At 45.2% G+C, this 19,877-nt stretch overlaps 1 pseudogene across 1 annotated transcript in view; it reads right to left on the bottom strand.

The window, feature by feature from the left end:
• The window catches only part of LOC146207864 (uncharacterized), a 36,449-nt pseudogene extending 16,783 nt beyond the window's left edge, over nucleotides 1–19,666 (bottom strand). Inside the window, exons 1-4 of the transcript XR_014700360.1 lie at nucleotides 19,607–19,666; nucleotides 15,176–16,374; nucleotides 6,152–6,283; nucleotides 4,542–4,715 (exon numbers count right to left, since the gene is read on the bottom strand). The product of XR_014700360.1 is annotated as an uncharacterized LOC146207864 (transcript). The remainder of the gene's footprint in view (nucleotides 1–4,541; nucleotides 4,716–6,151; nucleotides 6,284–15,175; nucleotides 16,375–19,606) is intronic.
• Between the last annotated feature and the right edge of the window lie 211 nt (nucleotides 19,667–19,877).

Consider the following 19,877-nt stretch of genomic DNA (forward strand, 5'->3'; position numbering starts at 1 on the left):
ACTTGGCCTACGTAATATCTAAAGTTTTGAATGCGCGCAGAAGAACTGCACCTGCATCCGCAGCAAGGACAAATATTAACCGAATGGTGCATTAAAAGAATTGTTAGACCATGTGACCACGTCCGTAGGGAATGCATATAGGGCAATTGAGAACGGAAGTTACAAAACAAACAAGCAGCTATTGGAGGCTGTCAATGGTCATATACTGCCAAATACAAAAGTTGCACAAAAGTAAACAACTAAACAAAGGTTGCCGTGTTGTTTGGTCCTCAAACCTTGTGGTCCACACGTGACAATAAGCGCGCATTAGGACCCGACTCCTGACAACAGCTGCCTGACTGCTACCCCCATCATTCCTTGTCGAACACTGGTGGCAGCTTCAAGGGCATGCTCAAAAAAAAAAAAAAAAATGAAAGCACATCTGACATGCCGCAACAAGAAGTATGCGCCATGCTGTAGCTTGAGGCATCGTGTTGCATGCGTTGGTATCAATAATGCGACCATGGTAAGCGCGGTCTCATAACGGGAGATCGCAGAGAAACACCCGTTGAGCGCCTAACCAATTCAAGCACTTTCAAACCAATCAGTTAGTACCAAGCAGAGCCTTTCACCGGCCAAAAATGGGAGATGTACACAGGTGAAATCCTTTTTGTTTGCGCTCACTACAATTATTTACTTCCGACATCTCCATACCGCCCAACATGATCCAAATTCTATCATGAATCCAGACCGATATGCTGCCAACCCGTACTGATGCCACGCCAACAGAATATATTTAACCGCGAAAGGGCCATTTGGAGCTAAGTGGTGGCATGCGTCATCAGGCTCGATTTTATGACTGAGTTTTATTTCTAACCATAACCTTCTCCTAACTGTTGAGAGATACCTGAATCGCCCTTCCTGTATTTTCTCTTATCTGCGTGCCCTAAAGACGTAGACTGTAGTCCTCGCCTACTCATTTGTTGTTTTTTTTTTTTTGTTCTCTTTCTTCCATGGTCAGTGCGTAGCGATCCGACGATTAGAGACTAGCAATTTGTCGTCTTATCTAAAGACACCTCGCATATTTACCTGTCCACATAGTATTAATCTACACCTTGAGTGGAAGGGAGGGTATCCCAGGCGGAGCTGCACCTGGTGCAGTCCGCAACCCTTAGTGACGACACTGAGGGGTATTATGCATGTTCTAACTCTAACATTCAAATAACGTGCTAAAATTTATAAGCTCTTTAATTTCAACCTGCTGTGAAGAAAGAATGGAATAGTAAACAAGTAAGAATGTTATTTTAGTGGATTGGAAAAGAACTAGAAAGCACGTAAAAGCTGAAAATTAGGCTGCCTAAGTTGTGTATAAAAACATGCAACTTTTCAAGTCGCTTGTTGAATCAGGAGATTTAGCGGCGCTTTTAAGAAATTTGTTGATCATGCAAAGCGTGATTTGAAAAAAAAAAAAAAAAAAAGTTGTGATGGAAACAGCAACACTGCAATACAATAATACAATACAATGTAATATTTAATGTGAGGCTCACCTTGAACGAGCTCGGCGAACATCTAACGTAAGTTTCATATTTGCCGAGCTCGGTAGATATTTAATTTGAGGCTTATACTGAACGAGCTCGGCGAATGTCTAACGTAAGTTTCTTATTTGCCGAGCTCGGTAGATATTTAAGGTGAGGCTCATACTGAACGAGCTCGGCGAATGTCTAACGTAAGTTTCTTATTTGTCGAGCTCGGTAGATATTCAATGTGAGGCTCACTTTGAGCGGCTCGGCGAATGTCTAACGTAAGCTGCATATTTGTCGAGCTCGCTAGATATTTAATGTGAGGCTCACTTTGAACGGCTCGGCGAACGTCTAACGTAAATTTCATATCTGCCGAGCTCGGTAGATATTTAATGTGAGGCTCACCTTGAACGAGCTCGGCGAATGTCTAACGTAAGTTTCATATTTTCCGAGCTCGGTAGATATTTAATGTGAGGCTCACCTTGAACGAGCTCGGCGAACGTCTAACGTAGGTTACATATTTGCCGAGCTCGGTAGATATTTAATGTGAGGCTCACCTTGAACGAGCTCGGCGAACGTCTAACGTAAGATTCATATTTGCCGAGCTCGGTAGATATTTAATGTGAGGATCATACGGAACGAGCTCGGCGAATGTCTAACGTAAGTTTCATTTTTGCCGAGACCGGTAGATATTTAAAGGGACACTAAAGACAGCCAAAGATGGTATGAAAATCTAATAAACTACATTTGGTGACACTGTCGCCGCATATCCGGCAGCAAAAAATAGAATAATCTGATATATTGCGATAAGAAGTTAAGGTTTTTTCTTGTTCCCGCCGGTCGAATTCAAACTGTGGCCTCCAACTACGTTGTTGGAGTTGAGTGACGCACACTATGACGTAAGCGGAGACTCCGTGATAGCTAGCGAGCCGGCGCGGCCCGCGGCGTCGCATCTCTCAAGGGCTAACTTGGCAACAGCGTACTTGCAATGACGGCCTCAGCCAAAATAAATAAAACGATGAAGAGAGTAATTTACCGAGCGATGAGCCGCTTGTAATGCACAATACTTTACATTTTTCTCAAGCTTTTGCGCTCCTTTTTGCACTGTGTATAAACAAACCGAGCCCTCGGTCATCGCAACGCTTCCTGTTTACTTACAAATAAGATTTAGTTACCAGCAAAATAGTGTCCTCGCTGCTGCGCTTGTCAGTTTTGAAGCTTCGTCGCACTTTTTTCCTTCAAGGTTTGTGCTACAGCTCCGTGTTCAGCGAAAATTACGTCCACGGTAGCAGAACATGACTGAAGTGCCGGCGCCACTACATTTGCCAGCGCTGTGAAATTCCACATGTTAAAATGGATCCAGTGCACAATATAGTGCGCATAGGCATCCAGAACATTAGTTGCAAGACGTGAGAGCAGGCAGCATGCGCCGGTGATCAAGAAGTTGTAATTTTTAGACCGGCAGCAGAAACACTTTATTCTAAATGGGGCCATGACTTGAAAACAAGAAATATTTCCCACGGTGGTTGTGGCGCGGCGTAGCCGAGCCGAACGTTACGGAGCAAGCAGTAGCGAGTTCGAGTCTCTGCTTCTGGCGGATTTTTTTTTTTTTTTTTTTTTTTTTTTACAGATCGTGTTTTTTTTTTTACCTTTTGTAATGTATTTCTGGTGCTTCGTTATTTTTAGTTATTACTTTTTACCCGAGTCCCTTTTTTTCGCCTGGCGACGAGCGCAATATATCGACGCTCTCCTTGGTATGAGCGGCAAGTATGCCACTTTTGTTTACGACGCCTGCAAATAGCACGTTGAAGGTCTTGTTGACGCAGTATATGTTGGTCAGATGAGCCATGATTTAGTGAACAATTGAATGATAATGCGTTTTTCCTTCGGTACTTAGCATATGTATGCTTTTCGTGGCGTACGTAGCTGCAGTCAAGCGGTCAGGTCGCAGTCGAAGCGGCAACGGCGGCGATATGTTGGCGCAGAAGTGTGAACGAAGGAGTGTGTCGGCGGTAGCGGATTTCGCTCGCTCGTGCCTCCGAATGCTCAAATGGGAACCATCAAGGCGCATCTGCTGCTCCAAGCTCGTAATTCAGGCGCTGCAGGTTCGAACAAACTATCCGAGTGCGCACGAAATGCCTGAGCCGAAACATAACGAAAACTGAAGTGGGCGCCTGTGGCGCCTCCAAGTATATTTTTGTATTTGCCTTGCAACGTTTACGTTGTCTTTTCGCCGTCGTTTACGTATGATAAAAGCGTGTTATATTTGAGAAAAAACGTACTACCGCATTCAAGCATGCAACGTTGCAAACATGCAATCCCTAGCGCGTCACGCGATTTGTAGTTGCGAGCCTCGGCCGTTTGGCTGTGGTGGCGATACCTGTATTTCTGTTATTCTTCTTTACTACCTTATAACAGCTCTGTTTTCAGTAAGAGTGGTCTTTTTGTAATCAGGAACTGGCATTCTATCGATGCAAACCCACTTCCTTTCTCTCTTTAGTGTCCCTTTAAGGCCCATGTTAAACTACCTATATCAAAAGCTGAGAATCCTCACGCATACTAATGAACAGAAACTCAAAATAGCCTCTTAGGGAACAAATGCATTCTGTAATAAAAATGCGTGCTAATATGTATAATCAACCTTCCCATAAAGGGAGACGAAATATTTCCTGTGAAGTGAAATTACTTCCGAACCACTTGATGTGGTTATACCACATCACGTGGGAATGTAGAAATAACGATAGCTTTCGTAAAGACCCGAGTGCGGAACAGTGGGAGAGCCGGCTCTCCGGCGGCGATCTGGGTTGCCAACTAGGTCTGATCCAGCACGCATAGCGAGCAGCGAAGCTCAGCGGAGGCCTGGAATAGGGGCACCGACCCTGTGAGAAGACGGAAGATGGACCTCTTCTGCTACTAGCACAAGACCTTCCTAGAGAAATTAACGTATTTCCTATCCTAACCTATCCTTCCGAACAAGCACTATATCTATGAATTATTTGTAGCGAGTTTGAATACGACGAAGCAAAGGGAAACGGTACTTACGCGGTCAACGTGTATAGGGCAACGATCAATAAAAAATGCTTCAGGATCCGCGCATTCAGTCATATGGGCGCAGTGATCTCCGCACTAGCCACAGCCAAGCGGGTCCTTAGGATGTTGGAGACATTGCGAGCACCTTTCATATACGCTGCAAGAGCCAACCGGAACCTGCAGGACCTGCCAATAAACAAAGGAAGCGATAATGTTAATGTAACCATTGAAATTAGCGATCCAGGTTTGCAGTGTGTGGTGGGGATGGTTCACTACAAAGTAAACAAAAAAAAAGAAAGAAAAGAATGTTGGCGGCCGCGGCAATTGCTAATATCCTAAGCACCCGACCTGCGCACGGCAGAATGAAAAGGGCCAAGGAGAGGATAGCGACGAGCAGGGGAGCCGTCACGTCCTTAGCCGCGCGTGTGTGGGAGAGGAAAACAGAAGGTTTAGGCCTATGGGGTCTAACTTCCCAAAGCGACTCAGGCTATCAGAGACGCCGCAGTGGAGAGCTCCGAATATTTAGGACACTTTGGGTTATTTAAATGGCAACTCCGGGGGTTTTTTGACATTCGAATATTCTAATAAAAATTTTACTGTAGATTCTCCTTTCCGTTCTGATGCATTCTACAAAATTTGGGCGCCGTACGATAATCCGTTCGCGCGCAACACGACTTTAAAATATGCTGTTTTCATGGCTTAAATTGAGACTATTTCTGCCGGCAACACTGAGTTTCTGACGTCACAAACAGTATACCGGCGTTACTGTCCACTTCCCGCATGATTATGAAATTTTGAGGCTTATATTGAACTACCTCAGACATTTTATGCAATGCTTCATGATTTCCATGCTTTATTTTGACCATCCAACGCACGTACGAGTGTTTCTCTAATACTGAGTGTGACGTCACCATTTCGTCACCTGGGACGTCATTTCTGGCCGTGAAAGCAGTTTCGGTTTCGATTTGCTGTTCTTTCTTTTAAAAAATACTTCTAATTGGAATTTCGAAAAACTGTTTTTTATGTTCGAGTAAGGACGTGCCGAGGATTTCAATTCAACCAAAAACACAGAATGATGGAAAACCCACCGGAGTTGACCTTTAAGACGCACAGGACACGGGCGCCTTGCTTTCCGCCTCCATCGAAAAGCAGACGCCGCGGCTGGGACGCTAGTCGCGTGTTGTTTTGTATTCCACAGACCTTCTTTCGAGTTCGGAAAATAAGATGTATGTGAGGCTTTCTTTACAGCAAATAATGAAATGGCATTTTGTGAAGGTGCTCTCAACTTTTGCAAATCACATACATTACATTGTCTTAATTTAGAATAATTAACGTAATCACCTCATTATTTGCAAAATTAAAATTTCCTGTAGTGCGCGACGGCTGGCAGCTGTATGCAACCGGTAAAGACATATAGTATATTAATGTTGGATTACTCCCTAAAAGGAGTAATTTTCGCTTGCTAAGTTGTTCATGAATTCATAAAAATATCTACTTGTAGAGAAGGCTGGTGCATGCAACGAGTCGTTTAAAATTCAAGAAGTGAGGACTTCCACATGTTATAATATAGTAACATAACAGAGAGCTTCTTTGGTAACAATATAAATAACTTCGAGATGTACCTTGTCGCCTATCAAGAAATAACCGTAGGTGCCCGTGTCATCAATGGCTGTGCTCTTCTCTACTCCCGTGTCACCGAAATAGGAAAAGTTGAGAGACGCAAGCAGATGGAGAGAGCCCTCTCGTGACACAACCTGAAAGAAATCGACAAAAAGGCGCTTAGTCGCTATGTGTTCGCAAAAGAAACTCCAAACCAGCTCACGACCCAAACAAAAACCTTTTAGGTTTAAACAGGAATAATAGTACGCTTGTCGAGCTTAATGAACAGGCTTTCCATTAAAAATGCATGTTAGAACTCTGCTTTCAAAGGGGAAGAAGAGTTTCCTTCTACACTCGCAAATGTAAACCATCGCATAATGTCATAAAATTGACAGAGGTTTCTTCAGTCCAGCGCAGTATCGGAATTTTTGCCTCGGTACTGCAGCATGTGAAGGTGGTGTCCGTTGTGCATTATGAAAAACGCTTCCATACATCCTACTGAGAGGATGAATTTAGAGCAAAGGTTGATGGGTGTTCCACATGTGGCCGGGCCCTATATGCGTCCTGCAACTGCGATTATTTAATTTAGTTTGTGGAACTAAGGCTATAACAGATATTGTAGGGGAGGGCCACGTTAAATGCCGACAAAGTGGGGTACTATTATATGCCCTGCAGACATCACGAAGTACACGAGAGCGCGTTGAATTTTGCCTCATTCAAAATACGAGCTTAGAAGAACAGATAGTTATTTTAATATGAAAATAGACTGCCACAGCTGGGTAAGAATACGGGTCGCCCGGCTCAGTAGCTGAGCGTTCTAACCATTCACCCAATGCGGCGGTACCCCTGCGACTAAGAACATTTAAGTCTTCAATCTTTGCTTTTAATTCGGGTAGTAAATTAATATTCTGAACGTGGACAGCCTTGGAAGTGATAAAGCAGAGCAAAATACTAGAATGTGCACAAAGAAATGATAAAGCGTCGTGCTTTATATCAATTTAGAGAGCGAATGATACATTGTCTTTTATATCTGTAAGATACCCGGAAATTTTAAAACGTTGAGTGACTGTTTGGCTCTGCCAACCAACATATTAATGTGCAAAGGCACCTTCGAGAGCCACATTAAGGCTTGGACATATGCAGCTTCCTTACCGTGCCAGAAAGGCACCTTTAGATGGAAATTCTATAGTTCTGCATCCATCTATATGCGATGCACAGTTCGCTCGCACAGCGACGCCTGATTGTAAAACACTTGCTGTGCTAGATCACACCCGCTGAGCTAGGCCAGGGGAAGGGCCCAGTCAAAGGAATAAAGTGCGTCTATACTGGGCGACAACAGTCGATGTATTGCATTGTTTTCTTATTGAGGACCGGTTGGTTTCTTTGAACCACTGTGAAATAAATTTCCCTTTAATCTGTTGTGCATGCCGTTATTCCACTTGTCGCTTCTGTGGCTAGACAACGGCTGATGTCTTAGTTGCTATGGCACTTGTGAGGCGAACGAGCCACGACGGATGTGGAACGATGTACGACGGGATATCTGGTATTTATTATGTAAAGAAGACGAAGAAGAACCAACGCTGCGGCATCGCCATCACCATCGCTGGTCTCCGGCGCCCATCTCTCTCGCGCTGAAGCTGTGCCCTGCGACTGGTATTCCGATCCTGCTGTGCCCGAATTACTGCCAGCGCTAGACGTTCCAATCGACTATTAAATCCACATTTCACTTGGTGGAGGTCAAGTTGAGGTTCCCTGTACCCATATCGCCCTGGAACTTCGCAGCAGAACGTTGACTACCCCAGTGACGGAGCCTACTTCATCGCACCTACATCCGCCAGTCACCTGCACAGGTGCCCTTCGCCAACGGGACCCCGCTACCTTCAGCGGAAGCAGCGATGACGACGTCGAAGATTGGCTGTCCACTTACGAACGGGTCAGCCGTCATAATAACTGGGACGACAACCGTCAGCTCAATAATGTTATCTTTTACTTGAGCAACGTCGCTAATCTGTGGTTTCGAAACCACGAGTCGGACTTTACCACCTGGGCGCATTTCAAGACCAAATTTTCTGATGTCTTTGGCCGCTTCACCGTCCGAAAACTCCGCGCGGAGCAGCGTCTTCGATCGCGACTACAGCTGCCCGGTGAGACGTTCGCCAGTTACATTGAGGACATTGTTGATTTGTGTCGCCGCGTTGACCCGACCATGACCGAGGCCGTTAAAATACGTCATGTCCTCACAGGAGTTGATGACGGCGCTTTCAACATGCTCGTAGCAAAGGCCCCACTACGGTCAAGGAAATATACGACCTCTGTCAAAGCTACGACGAACTCCGCAAGGAGCGTGTTTTGATTCGCCAGTCTCAAGCATCACTTGCTGAACTAGCCGCGGAGAGGGAGTCATCTAGCCTCTCTGAAGACATCAAGGCTTTTGTACGTCAGGAGGTCGCGCGACAACTGTCTCTGCAGCCATATATTAAGGAGTCGACACCAACTGGCCTTGTTCCGGAGCTTCACCGCGCAATTCAGCAACATGTATCTGAAGTCGTTCCTAATCCTCCTCCTCAATCAGCTCCAGTCGCACCCTCAATGCCGTTCCTCACTCCCACAATTTCATCCAGATGCCTCTGAGTACAGTGCTCTGTCCGATATTGTACAGAAGGCTGAGGAATGCCGTCAGCTAGCTCGCACGTTTACCTCCAACACTCAAGGCTATCGCAAAGATCAGCATGATAGCGATACCTCTACTCCGACGTTCCTGGCCGACAGCTTCGTTTGGCTATGCGTTCCTGGTACCAGCAAACTAGAAACGAAATACCACGGACCTTATCGCGTCTTGGAACGTGTTAACTAGTCATCGAGCCAGTCACCCCTTCTTCCGACCACCGCCGCCGCGGCTGTGAGGTTGTCCATGTTAGCCGCCTCAAGCCACATTACAACCCTCTGGTTGTCTCTTCTCCTTGAGTCGCCAGGATGGCGACTTCTTCACAAGTGAAATGTGTATTTAATAGTCGATTGGAACGTCTAGCGCTGGCAGTAATTCGGGCACAGCAGGATCGGAATACCAGCCGCAGGGCACAGCTTCAGCGCGAGAGAGATGGGCGCCGGAGACCAGCGATGGTGATGGCGATACCGCAGCGTTGGTTCTTCGTCTTCTTTACAATTAGCCCTTCTTACGACATATTACGATCTCATACACCTGATCCTAATTACTACAATTAAGTCTTGGTGCGTGCTTCGCTTGGCCTTGGTCGGGCTTGAAGGTCAAACGTACACGGCGAGGCAAAACTGGCTTGTACCTGGAGTATAGTATACAGCTTTCACTTTAAAAGTGAGGAACAGCTTCGCAGCATGTTGGTATAGCTTGTTGGCTGCGAGGTTGCGTTTAGGCAATATGTATAGATGCTTCACTTAATGTTTTTATTGGCTGCCACGCGGAACATAACTTTAATTAACGTAACAAATGCATTCTGAGTGCGAAGGTGAGAAGCCATTCGTTAGAGACTTTCGGCAAGTATCTTCAGTCACCCGGCACAATCAGTTCTCAAAAGCTAGCACTGAGTTAAATTATGAGCGCATACAAGGAATTGTGACTGCATGTGGTGATACATTAAGCCAAGGTTGAGGCGCACGGACAAGGAAAATTACGTGCCGCTTTGCTACTTCTCTTTCTCGCCTGTTACCTGCGCTTCAAATGTGGTTCACTCGTTAACCGTTAAAGGATCAGTGTAAGAAAAACAATACACAGAAAGCATAAAACAAGCGCTTGTTAGTTTTGTATTTGTAGCCGTCATCACCTACTGTTTCGTTCGCTTGGTGAAAAGTCCTTTTTGCACATGGTCACTATCTGGTCCTTACAAGGAAAAATGACTACGGCTTAGTTCAACTAAGCTATGGGCCATGCAAGCGAAATATTTGTTATGTTTGGTTATTCCATATTGCTAATCCAGGCTGAACTCGCATAGACCTGAACCTAGTTTAGAAAGTGAAATCTCTTTTAAGCATGGTACACGGTTCACTATGGCTTAGCTTCTTCACGGCTGTCTGCGAAACGACCTCAAGTGCACCGCAGACTTGTCTATAAGAAACGACGGTATCGAGGGCGTTTTTAAGGGGACAATCCCAGGAAGCGGGCCAGAAGGTCAGCGGGGGTGGTGGAGGGAAAGGGAGCAGCAAATGTGCGAAGTAGAAGATGAAGCGAGCAGCAGCAGAAGAAGAACCTAGCGCCGTCGGCAGGTAAAATGTGCGCCAATGATCACGACTCGGCCACGGTGCTAAAGCTTTCGCTAAAATTCCACACACCTTGTGAAGAAAACCTTGATCGTCGCCCAGCCATATAACGGTGGTGCCGTTTTGCTCCGTAACCGTAAGGGAAGTTGCGGGTTTTCCCGGCAAGGTTAGCTTGGCCCGCTCGGTAATCGGGACCAAGCTTTCAATGTAGCTGTTCTTTCTGTTCTTGGGCGCCAAGATTACCTCGGAAGGAGACTGCAGCCATGAAATTAGGAGACGCCTGCTTCTGGGAAAGAGAGCAATGGTTAGCCTTGACCGCCTAGTAAAGAGCAGAGACATTAGTCTGCCAACCAAGATCCGTATAACCCGTGCTATGGTCTTTCCAGTTGTGATGTATGGATGCGAGAGTTGGACTGTGAAAAAGGCTGACCGCCGAAGAATTGACGCGTTTGAATTGTGGTGCTGGCGAAGACTCTTAAGAGTTCCTTGGACTGCCAGAAGATCAAATCAGTCGATATTGTCGACCGTAAACCCTGACTGCTCATTGGAGGGTCAAATTCTAAAGTTAAAGCTCAGCTACTTTGGTCATCTGATGAGAAGAGAGAAGTCTCTGGAGAAAGATTTGATGTTGGGAAAGGTTGAGGGTCGCCGGAGAAGGGGTAGGCAGCGAACGCGATGGTTAGATGGCATTCTCGAGGCATTGCAGATGAAGCTATGTGATGTTAAGAAGATAGTGAGAGACCGGAAAGCGTGGCGTGACATGGTCCATAGGGTCACGAAGAGTCGGACACGACTGAACGCCTGAACTGAACTGTTCTCGCCAGGTGTGCAAGTGATGTCGCCACTTGGCTCCTGGAAAGGTCACAGCAAATAATTTCGCGTTAATGCGTTGCATCCTCTATTATGGAAAGTTTGAAATTCCCATAACCTGTCTATGACGTTTACTCTTTTTGGATTACGACATTAAGGAAGCATAAACCTAAAGAGAAGAAAATCAGGGAGTGGAGGGGACTATGTAGTTTCCTCTACAGGACAAATAGAACAAGGATCGTTTACGTGAGTTTGAGTGCACTAAAAAAAGATAAACTTATACGCTCTGCTTGCATGGTTCCTTATTAGGGCAACATGCTAATGTTCTTCTCTCTAAAAGGCCCCAAATAACACAAAAAAGTATCTTAAAGTGTTGTGCAGTATTACAATAATAATCGCCATACAGAAGGAGCGCTATGACGGGAAATAATGAAACAGCCTTAAACACCGTAATGAGTATAACGAGCCTTGGTGAAGAACCTTGAACACTATGATATAGAAATAGAACACAATAGTTATTCGAGAACTTTGAGCAGATCTTTCATGCTCGTTCCACGATGAGGTGTCGTGTTGAGAATGCCTTAATTCTTACGATGCTCCTCTGTTTTTCACTTGCCTGTCCAGGTGATTACCGCATGCTTCCACCCTTTCATTACACCTCGGCTATGATAGCTGCGGAGGGTCTTTTTTCTTAATTGCTTCCTTGCATGGGTAACGTCGGAGTGAAGTTCCATATTGAGAGGTCTGTTTAGGGGCAGTTTCAGTTACGGTTCGAAAAAATCATCCTTAGCATACAACTCTCAGTTCGAAGTTTTTTTTTTTTTCTCTTTTTTTTTTTTTTTTTTTTTTTTTGCGCCAGTCCTGTGCGACAGAATTCATGCAACAAAGTGGCTGAATTCTTTAAATCTGTGGTGTCTCTTAAGATTTCTCTCAATACAATCAAGTAGTTTTCAACGTGACCGTGGACATAATCGAGTCAGAGCAAATCTCTCGTTCTTTACTGTTAAATAAAGGCAAATAAATGCCGATTATTTAGGATGAAATTATAACATTGAGCGAAAGCGATGTTGTGCAGGTTTCGCTCGTCTGTCGCCTAGCTTTGTTTTGCTCATGTTAGCGAAGTCTGAAGCACAAAATGGACACGAACGTGCCAGAGATAGAGGACACGTCCCTGTTTTCTACTTTTTATGTCTACTTTTTATGTAGCAGGCCGTGTGTCAAGCGCAGGTACGAGGAAAAAATCATCATTAAAGCGACCAGTAGGAGCTTGTCCAGTCATGAGCAATCAATGAAGGCGCACTGCAACAGGGAAGATAACCGAAGCTCTACTTATCGCTATATGCGATGGCTACTGTCCGCTACAAGGCGGTGAAAGTTCTACTATCTTTCCTGCTGCAGCAGCTCTCGGGAGATAACGGGCGTAGATAACGAGCAGCACTGCAAGATGTTCTTATTTCGCAATATTGCTGACTCCGCTCCGACGCGGAAATAAGTTGCCCGTAAAGAAATTGACAGTTATCAGAACACTAATGGGGACTACCGATCGCTGAGGCATATACTTCCCGCCACTGACAGCATCCGACCTCCGTTTTAAATTTGTCGCGAAAGCAGCCGCCGCGTATAGCCGCAAGTTCGGTTCGTTATTTGACGTACGGTGCCTCATTGCCCCTCGCACTCCTCCCAATAGTAATGCTGTTCGAGCTCCCATCTAATGGCCTCGAGAGAAGCAGCCGTTGCTCAAAAACATTTGTCAGAAAACAACGGCTAGATGATAAAAAGTACCCCTGGGGAAAGGGCGTTTCTTTACAAGTACTCCTCGACAACTTTTCTTGGCTATTAAGCGAAAGATGCCGAGTTAAAATGCTCCCTCTATTCCCACAGAGCAGAGCATGTTCGCAGTACGTAGATAAAAGTCCGCTCTTGAAATATTACATATCACTAACAGTAGTTATGTAAGGCATATTTCTAACGTTACTGCAAACGTCGAGTTTAGACTGTCATTGTAAAAACAGTTTTTTCGGTTACAGCCCATTTCTCTGGCATCTCCAGTTAGTTAACACCTGCGTAGATGGCCCCTCTAATTCAGCGACGGAACGAAACAACTGTTTAGAGAACAACGTGCGATGCAACCGTCTCGAGGCCGAACCAATAGTGGCGCGAAAATTACAGACGATACTCTCCCGTAGTTTCACGTCATTGCCACTAAATGTTTCGTCTTGTACAGCTGCTTTTCAAGAGAGGCATGGAGAGGTTGAGTCAAAACACGTGACGTCAAAACAGTCCAATCTCCGAAATAGTGACCAGCTGATTCCAACCCCCGCCTTAAGTATTTGCGCGCACTTCGTTGGTACATTCCGCTTCACACCTTTCCTCCGCTTACTCGTAGTTTCCGCAAAGTGCAGAAGCAAAACACTTGCTGCACTCGAGACTGCCTGAATACTAACGACTGCACCTGCACAGTGCTCGTACGAACACTTGAGAAGTTACCTATCATGTTCTACCTGGTAGCGTCATCCGTTACTCAAGTCGAATACTGTGGTCCTGTTTCGTTATTCAAAAATTAATTCTGATATCAATATTTCATGTACAGAGCCCTAAATTCTGCTAAGCTCCCTTCTATACAGCGTACCGCTTATATTTGGCTATTTGTAGTGTAATTGTTGGAGATGGTCGCTTTGACTGTGGATACTGAAAGGTGTAAAGGGCTACGTTAAGCTTACGTAAGAAGACATAGCACTGTCCCCGCATCGTCGAGAACAGCAAAATTTTATGTAGTGAAACTTCATGTGGAAGCTCAGAGACAAATGAGAAAAACTAGCTGGAGATTTTTACAAACACTTGTGGTCCAGAAAATCTCTTTAGACCAAAAAACTGTAAGCTGCTTATTTACGCTTAATGGTGGCAGTTAGAAAAAAGCACGTGAAGTGCACATTAAAGTAGGGCCGGTACAGCAGGTGACTGTGAGTTAACTGAGGTGACGTGGCCCCGCCCGACTTCCCCAGTAAATTCGTCTAAAAATGAAGCTCATGCGATCACCGAGGACTATACCACACAGTAGGAAGACCTATTCTTATGCAAAGCGCAGAATTATCGGGTTACTGAACAAAAGGTAACACGATTCGGTGCTTAGGTTTTCGGCTTCAGTTTTGTGCTCATTTCACGGCCTAAATATTTCACGTACGAATACAAAACTCTTGCGACAACTCCTCCATGCGCATTTCAGGGTATTCTCCGCCAATTACGTTACCTTATGTAATCATTAGAAAACCTAAAGTCCCATGAAGTGGCCCCGTCATAGTTCTGAACTACATGACTGGGCCATTCAAGCAATGGTGTCGAGAGGTTTTTCAAATATTGTAAATTACGTGCGTAATGCATCGTTACCTGCTATTGCGTACAACTATATACACATCAGTCAGCATGAAAACTTTCTTGAAATTTTCTTTTGAGCGTTTTCGCTGCCTGTTTCCTCAAGAAAAATTCTAAGGGCGATTACGATACTCCCTATAGTGCGAAATTTGCGAAAGCGTTTTTGTGATCAATTGAGGCAAATAATTTGAGAGATTCTTGCGTGTATGGTTTATCATTTATGAGGTTCTCAAAGCTACTCAGACTATGAGAGATGCCATAGTGGAGGGCTTCGGAAATTTCGACCACATAGGGTTGTATGTGCAGTTACAAATGGCTCTTTATTTTTCTCACGAGCTAAGAAGCATTTCTCGAAAGAGGAAAAGGAAGAGCCGCGAACGAGCGGCGCGCAGAGCTCGTGGCTCTCCTTTCTCTCCTGAGAAATTCCCTTTGACTGGTGACTGTCTACTGCCTCGCGTCTCTTTCGCTCGGTTACACCGGCAATGGCACCAACGGCGACATGACTAAACCTCCGAACGGGAGCGTAAAAGCTGCGCTCGAGCTCAAAGCTGTCCATGGCATGCTGTGTTGCACGAAAGCGTACAATACATTTCGGATCAGAGGTACAAATATATATCAATGAATAAGATATTACTCACATAAAATTTACATTGCAGGCCGTCCTCTTCCTGGTGGTATACGGGCGACAAACGCACACTAGCTTTCCCCAAGTTGCATTCTTCGATGGCATTGGCGAAAACCTTCTCCACGCTCACCATGTGGAAGAGACATAACACCGAACCTAAACGCGAGGTATTCGTGTTTGTATCGTTCTTGAAAGGCCTCTCGAAAGCCATCGCGAGTATGTCGCCACCGTCTTCACCGTCAACGTTAATGGCCCGAGCGACGCACTGGTCGCGATTAGAGAGAGCATGCCGTCGTCTTGGAGACACTGAAGGGGCACCTCCATGTACGTCCGAAAAGTTCTGTCGTTTTCGCAGACAGGAGCCAACCAGGTATTCTGAACCTCACTGGTCGCGAGTGCTGTGTGGATGGCGACAAAGTAGGCGAAACCGTTGTGGCTGAAGCCCTGGACGTACGAGATTTGATAAGACGGCTTTATTCGGTCGGCCACGTTGACGAATGAAGACATTTCTTCTGTGGAAGAGAGGAGACCGAATGGTCCAGATGGGTTCAGCATCCTGGCAGACACAGCATAAGGATGGTACTCTGCAGGTCGACCATCATAAGTTGAACCAGAAAAAAGGACATTCCTGTTGATCCCGCTGCCAAAAAAGGCGACAGTGCTATATTTAAAACCCACACAGTTGTCTTTGAGCTCCATGTTCATATTTGTCGTAACATTCAAGCGAAGCAAGATGTCATGGATTGAACACATGCCTTGTGATGTAGTTCCACAAGCTAGAACAACCGGATCAGTGCCCAGCTGCAGGAGAACCCTGTTGTAATTGTCTGTTGTTGTCCGATTGTAATCGTAGTCACACGCCATGGGGTACGGTGGGCACAACACACTGTCATTTTCCGGGCCCGTTTTGTAAATAGCCTTGGCCGAAAAATTGTCCGGCGACAGCATATAGAGAGCATCTTTCCCACCCACGACGACGACATCGAAATAAGGGGCAATATTAAGATAGAGGACATTTTGTGGCCGTCCTTCAGTGGGTTCGAAGGTTTTCACCCCAATCCCAGCATGCACATGCACTGCCGATAAAAGCACCAGTGTTGTTGCCAGATACATCGCGCTGCGGTGCCGCACACTCTGATGACTGCCGAGCGCCTTCCACATTCTCCGCTCGTCATATTCCTTTCATGTTGGCAGAGAAAGGCACACCAGTTCCTAGAAGAAAAAAATATACATAATAAATGTCAAGTGTCTTGTGTATAGAGAGAACAATGCTGGATGCAACACCACATTGACCGTATTCGCATTTCGAGCGAGTGAAACTGCACATCGTGTTTCAGAGTGATGGTGAGTGTAAAGTTAACTTACTCTTTAACAAGTGTTGTAGGTGAGCTAATTGGTGATCATTTTCAAAAGCCGTTCGAAATTGCACTAAAAAAGCGGCACACAAAAGGGCGACAATGTAGACTTGTTGCGCTCGTCTGCCTACGTTTCCTTGTTTTGCGTCGCGTTATTTTAGTGCAGTTTTGCATAACTTTACTCGATAATACATTATAAAAAGGTTAGATCAATACTTAGATTTTCCGATTTCTTGATGCTTTCGTTAGCACAGTTCTGTCGACTGCCGCATTACATACGCCATCACCACAGCTGTAAACCAATACGGTGTGAAAAAAAAATAGGAAATTCTAATATGCTGTACTATTCAAGGCGTGATTTTACACGGACCAGATCAATTCGCTACGCCATCAGTGTGCACGTGAAACTTGGTTTATAGTGTACGCGCATAACGTATATCTGAGCGTAAATTCAAGCGAAAAAATAAATATCGGAAGGGCAACAGCGCGTAACTGCAGTGAGAAATATTGATGAGAAACCGTCCTTAGTAATTATTGCAATAGATCCTCTATTGGCCTCATGCGCTACACAACAAAGAAGGCTAGAAAAAACTAAGGGTGGAAGGAACATATTGAGGGAAATAGGTATACAACCGAAGGAATACTGGGACATGACAGAGGTAATGAGAGTGGAGGTCCGGAAACGGATCCATATCCCCCCATTACCAAAGAACATGCACCCTGAATATAATAAGCAAAGACGAGAAAAAAGGGCCGAAACACAGACACGGAGATTCGAGACGGAAAATTCAGGTAGAACTGCATATGTAGACGCTGCATACTGTGGCAAAGGAAAAATGAATGCAGTCGTACTCAATGGCAAACGAGAAATGGTTACAGCAGTTTCTATAAAAACAAAATCGATACAGACCGCGGAAGAGGCTGCAATAGCACTGGCTCTTGCTCATACCGAGGCAAAATACATAGTCAGTGACAGCAAAAGCGCAATCAGGAGCTACACCGCTGGAGTAATATCAAAAATTGCGGGTAGAATCCTCGATCAAAAGCGAATAGAAAGAGACCTCACCCTTGTTTGGACGCCAGCCCGCGCAGGCGTGCCCGGAAACGAGGCGGCACACAAACTAGCCCGAAATCTCACACACCGGGCTGGAGGAGTGCCACCAGAGCAAGGCAAACAAGAGGACCTCATTAACTATAGCGAAATAACAATGCACTACAGACTGAGCAGGAGGGTCCTACCACCACCAGACTGCACGTTAGGCAAAAAGGAAGCAGTAGCATGGAGAAAGCTACAGACAAATACATACCCGAACTCAGTTCTTGTCAACTATATATGGCCAGAAATACGATCAGACCTATGTTCATTATGTAGGGAAAGGGGATCTCTAGATCACATAATATGGGAATGTGCAAAGTCACCAGGCAGGGCTAAAAATATACTAAAGACGCCTGGGAGACCCTTCTGCGAAGCTCAGACCCAAGAGCCCAAAGAAAAATTGTTCGACTGGCCGAAGATGCCGCCGGAGTCCAAGAACTACCGGTCTGCAACTAAGGCGACTGTCCCACCTTCCGGGTCTAACCCCCGAAGAGCGGGATAGTCACTCTGTTGAACGAATAAAAGTTCTCTCTCTCTCTCTCTCTCTCTTTAATAGGGCATCTCGCATCAGTTCATTAAGCTTTTTTATTGGCGATAAAAACGTTTAACCAAGAAACCTTCCACTGCCCAACACATCCATGTATGAACTTCATCTTCACATGGCGGTTAACAAGTTGCCGCGGTTAATATATATGTGTAAATCCACAGACTAAGAACGCTTCTGATTAGGACTTCATTAACGTAAAGCACCGAATGCTTAACTCATAAAAGGAAAGTCGGCCATACGTGGATCTAGGTGACTGTACTGAAATAATCACAAGCACAGACGCACACACGCCAGCAAGCAGGTGTACTCATTCACTCACAACACACACGTGCGCGCACGCACACGCACGCGCAGGCACGCACGCACGCACGCACGCACGCAAACAAACAAACAACAACAACAAAGGCGAAGACGAACAATTTAACCTGGTTTTGGGCTCACATTTTGGCACAATGTTTAAGGCTTTCTGTCCCCTTGGAGGAGCAAAGCCAGGCGGCTTCACTCGACTTCATTGTCGTATTCTGCAGCTAAATTTTTACCTATACAGTCCTGATATCGCAATCTCCTCTTTGTGTCTGTATTGTGCTGAGCCAGAAACAATAGAACATTTTCCCTTTAGTCGCCAATACACTTCGCTCAGGAGGCGGCTGTTAGAATGCCATTCGAGAAACTGAGTTTGCACCTGTTTTCTGCGGTTATTCTGTCCCTTGGCGCTTCTATGCTTGATCGCCAATGGAAATGTTTGCTGCGCATTTCTAAATATTCTTCTAGAATCAAATGACTTCCGTTAAAACCTTTTGTTATAACCCTCCGTCCATTAGTTTCGACTTTCTCTTTTTGCTATTGCTATTTATCTTTTCCTATTCGTAAATTTGCTCTTCAAATCTTACACGTTACAGCTCACTAGGCCCGGTACCACCCTTAAATATCTATGCCACTGAATATTATTTTTTATTTCTTTATTTTCAAAGAAATTTTGCTCAATTTTTTTATTTTGCTCAAATCTGTGATATCTCATTTCTACCTGCATTTAATCTACGAATCTAATCACCGTCTGGCTATGGCCATTCACCATGTGGGTGCGCGCCATATTTATGAGGGCAACAATAACAACGACAAAATAAGCGAACTCACTCGAACGCGATAATAATAGCAAAGATCAAGACATAGCCGATAACCTGTTCCGCATGTATGCATGTGCATATGGCGGCCAGCAGTACCACACCTTGTTCTGTTCCCCGCATAACTAAATCTCACAGGAAGATACCGTAGCTTCGTGTGCCGTTTTGTGATCCTGAATTATACTCAGCACAGACGTGCAGGAAGCCTGCTACCTAAGACGGCAATGCTATTGGGCTGGTAAACATATGAATACCTGTACACGATTCCCCTCTGATTATGCATAAGAAGACGATGATTAATGTAGCGACGTAACTTTCACCTTACCATTGTGTTCCATCATCATGTTCGGCAGCCACAGCTCGGAGTATCCAGTGCAATGCAGACGGTCTATTTCCCCGTAGAGTTTCGTCCCTCCAAACTGACGCATAAAGGTTGCTCTATCGTGACAGACTGCCAACGCAAACAGATAAGATAAAACCCACGCTTCGTGAGAATTGGCAGACAACCGATAAAAGGTTGCTTTCAGAGTCAGAAGGGTTTGTATTTGCGGCTCTCTAGTACTGCCATCTTCAGCCTAAAGAAAGCTCACGTTCTC

This window comes from Amblyomma maculatum, chromosome 1 (genome assembly GCF_055883805.1).
Source record: "Amblyomma maculatum isolate TAMU_Amacu chromosome 1, ASM5588380v1, whole genome shotgun sequence".
Classification (NCBI taxonomy): domain Eukaryota; kingdom Metazoa; phylum Arthropoda; class Arachnida; order Ixodida; family Ixodidae; genus Amblyomma; species Amblyomma maculatum.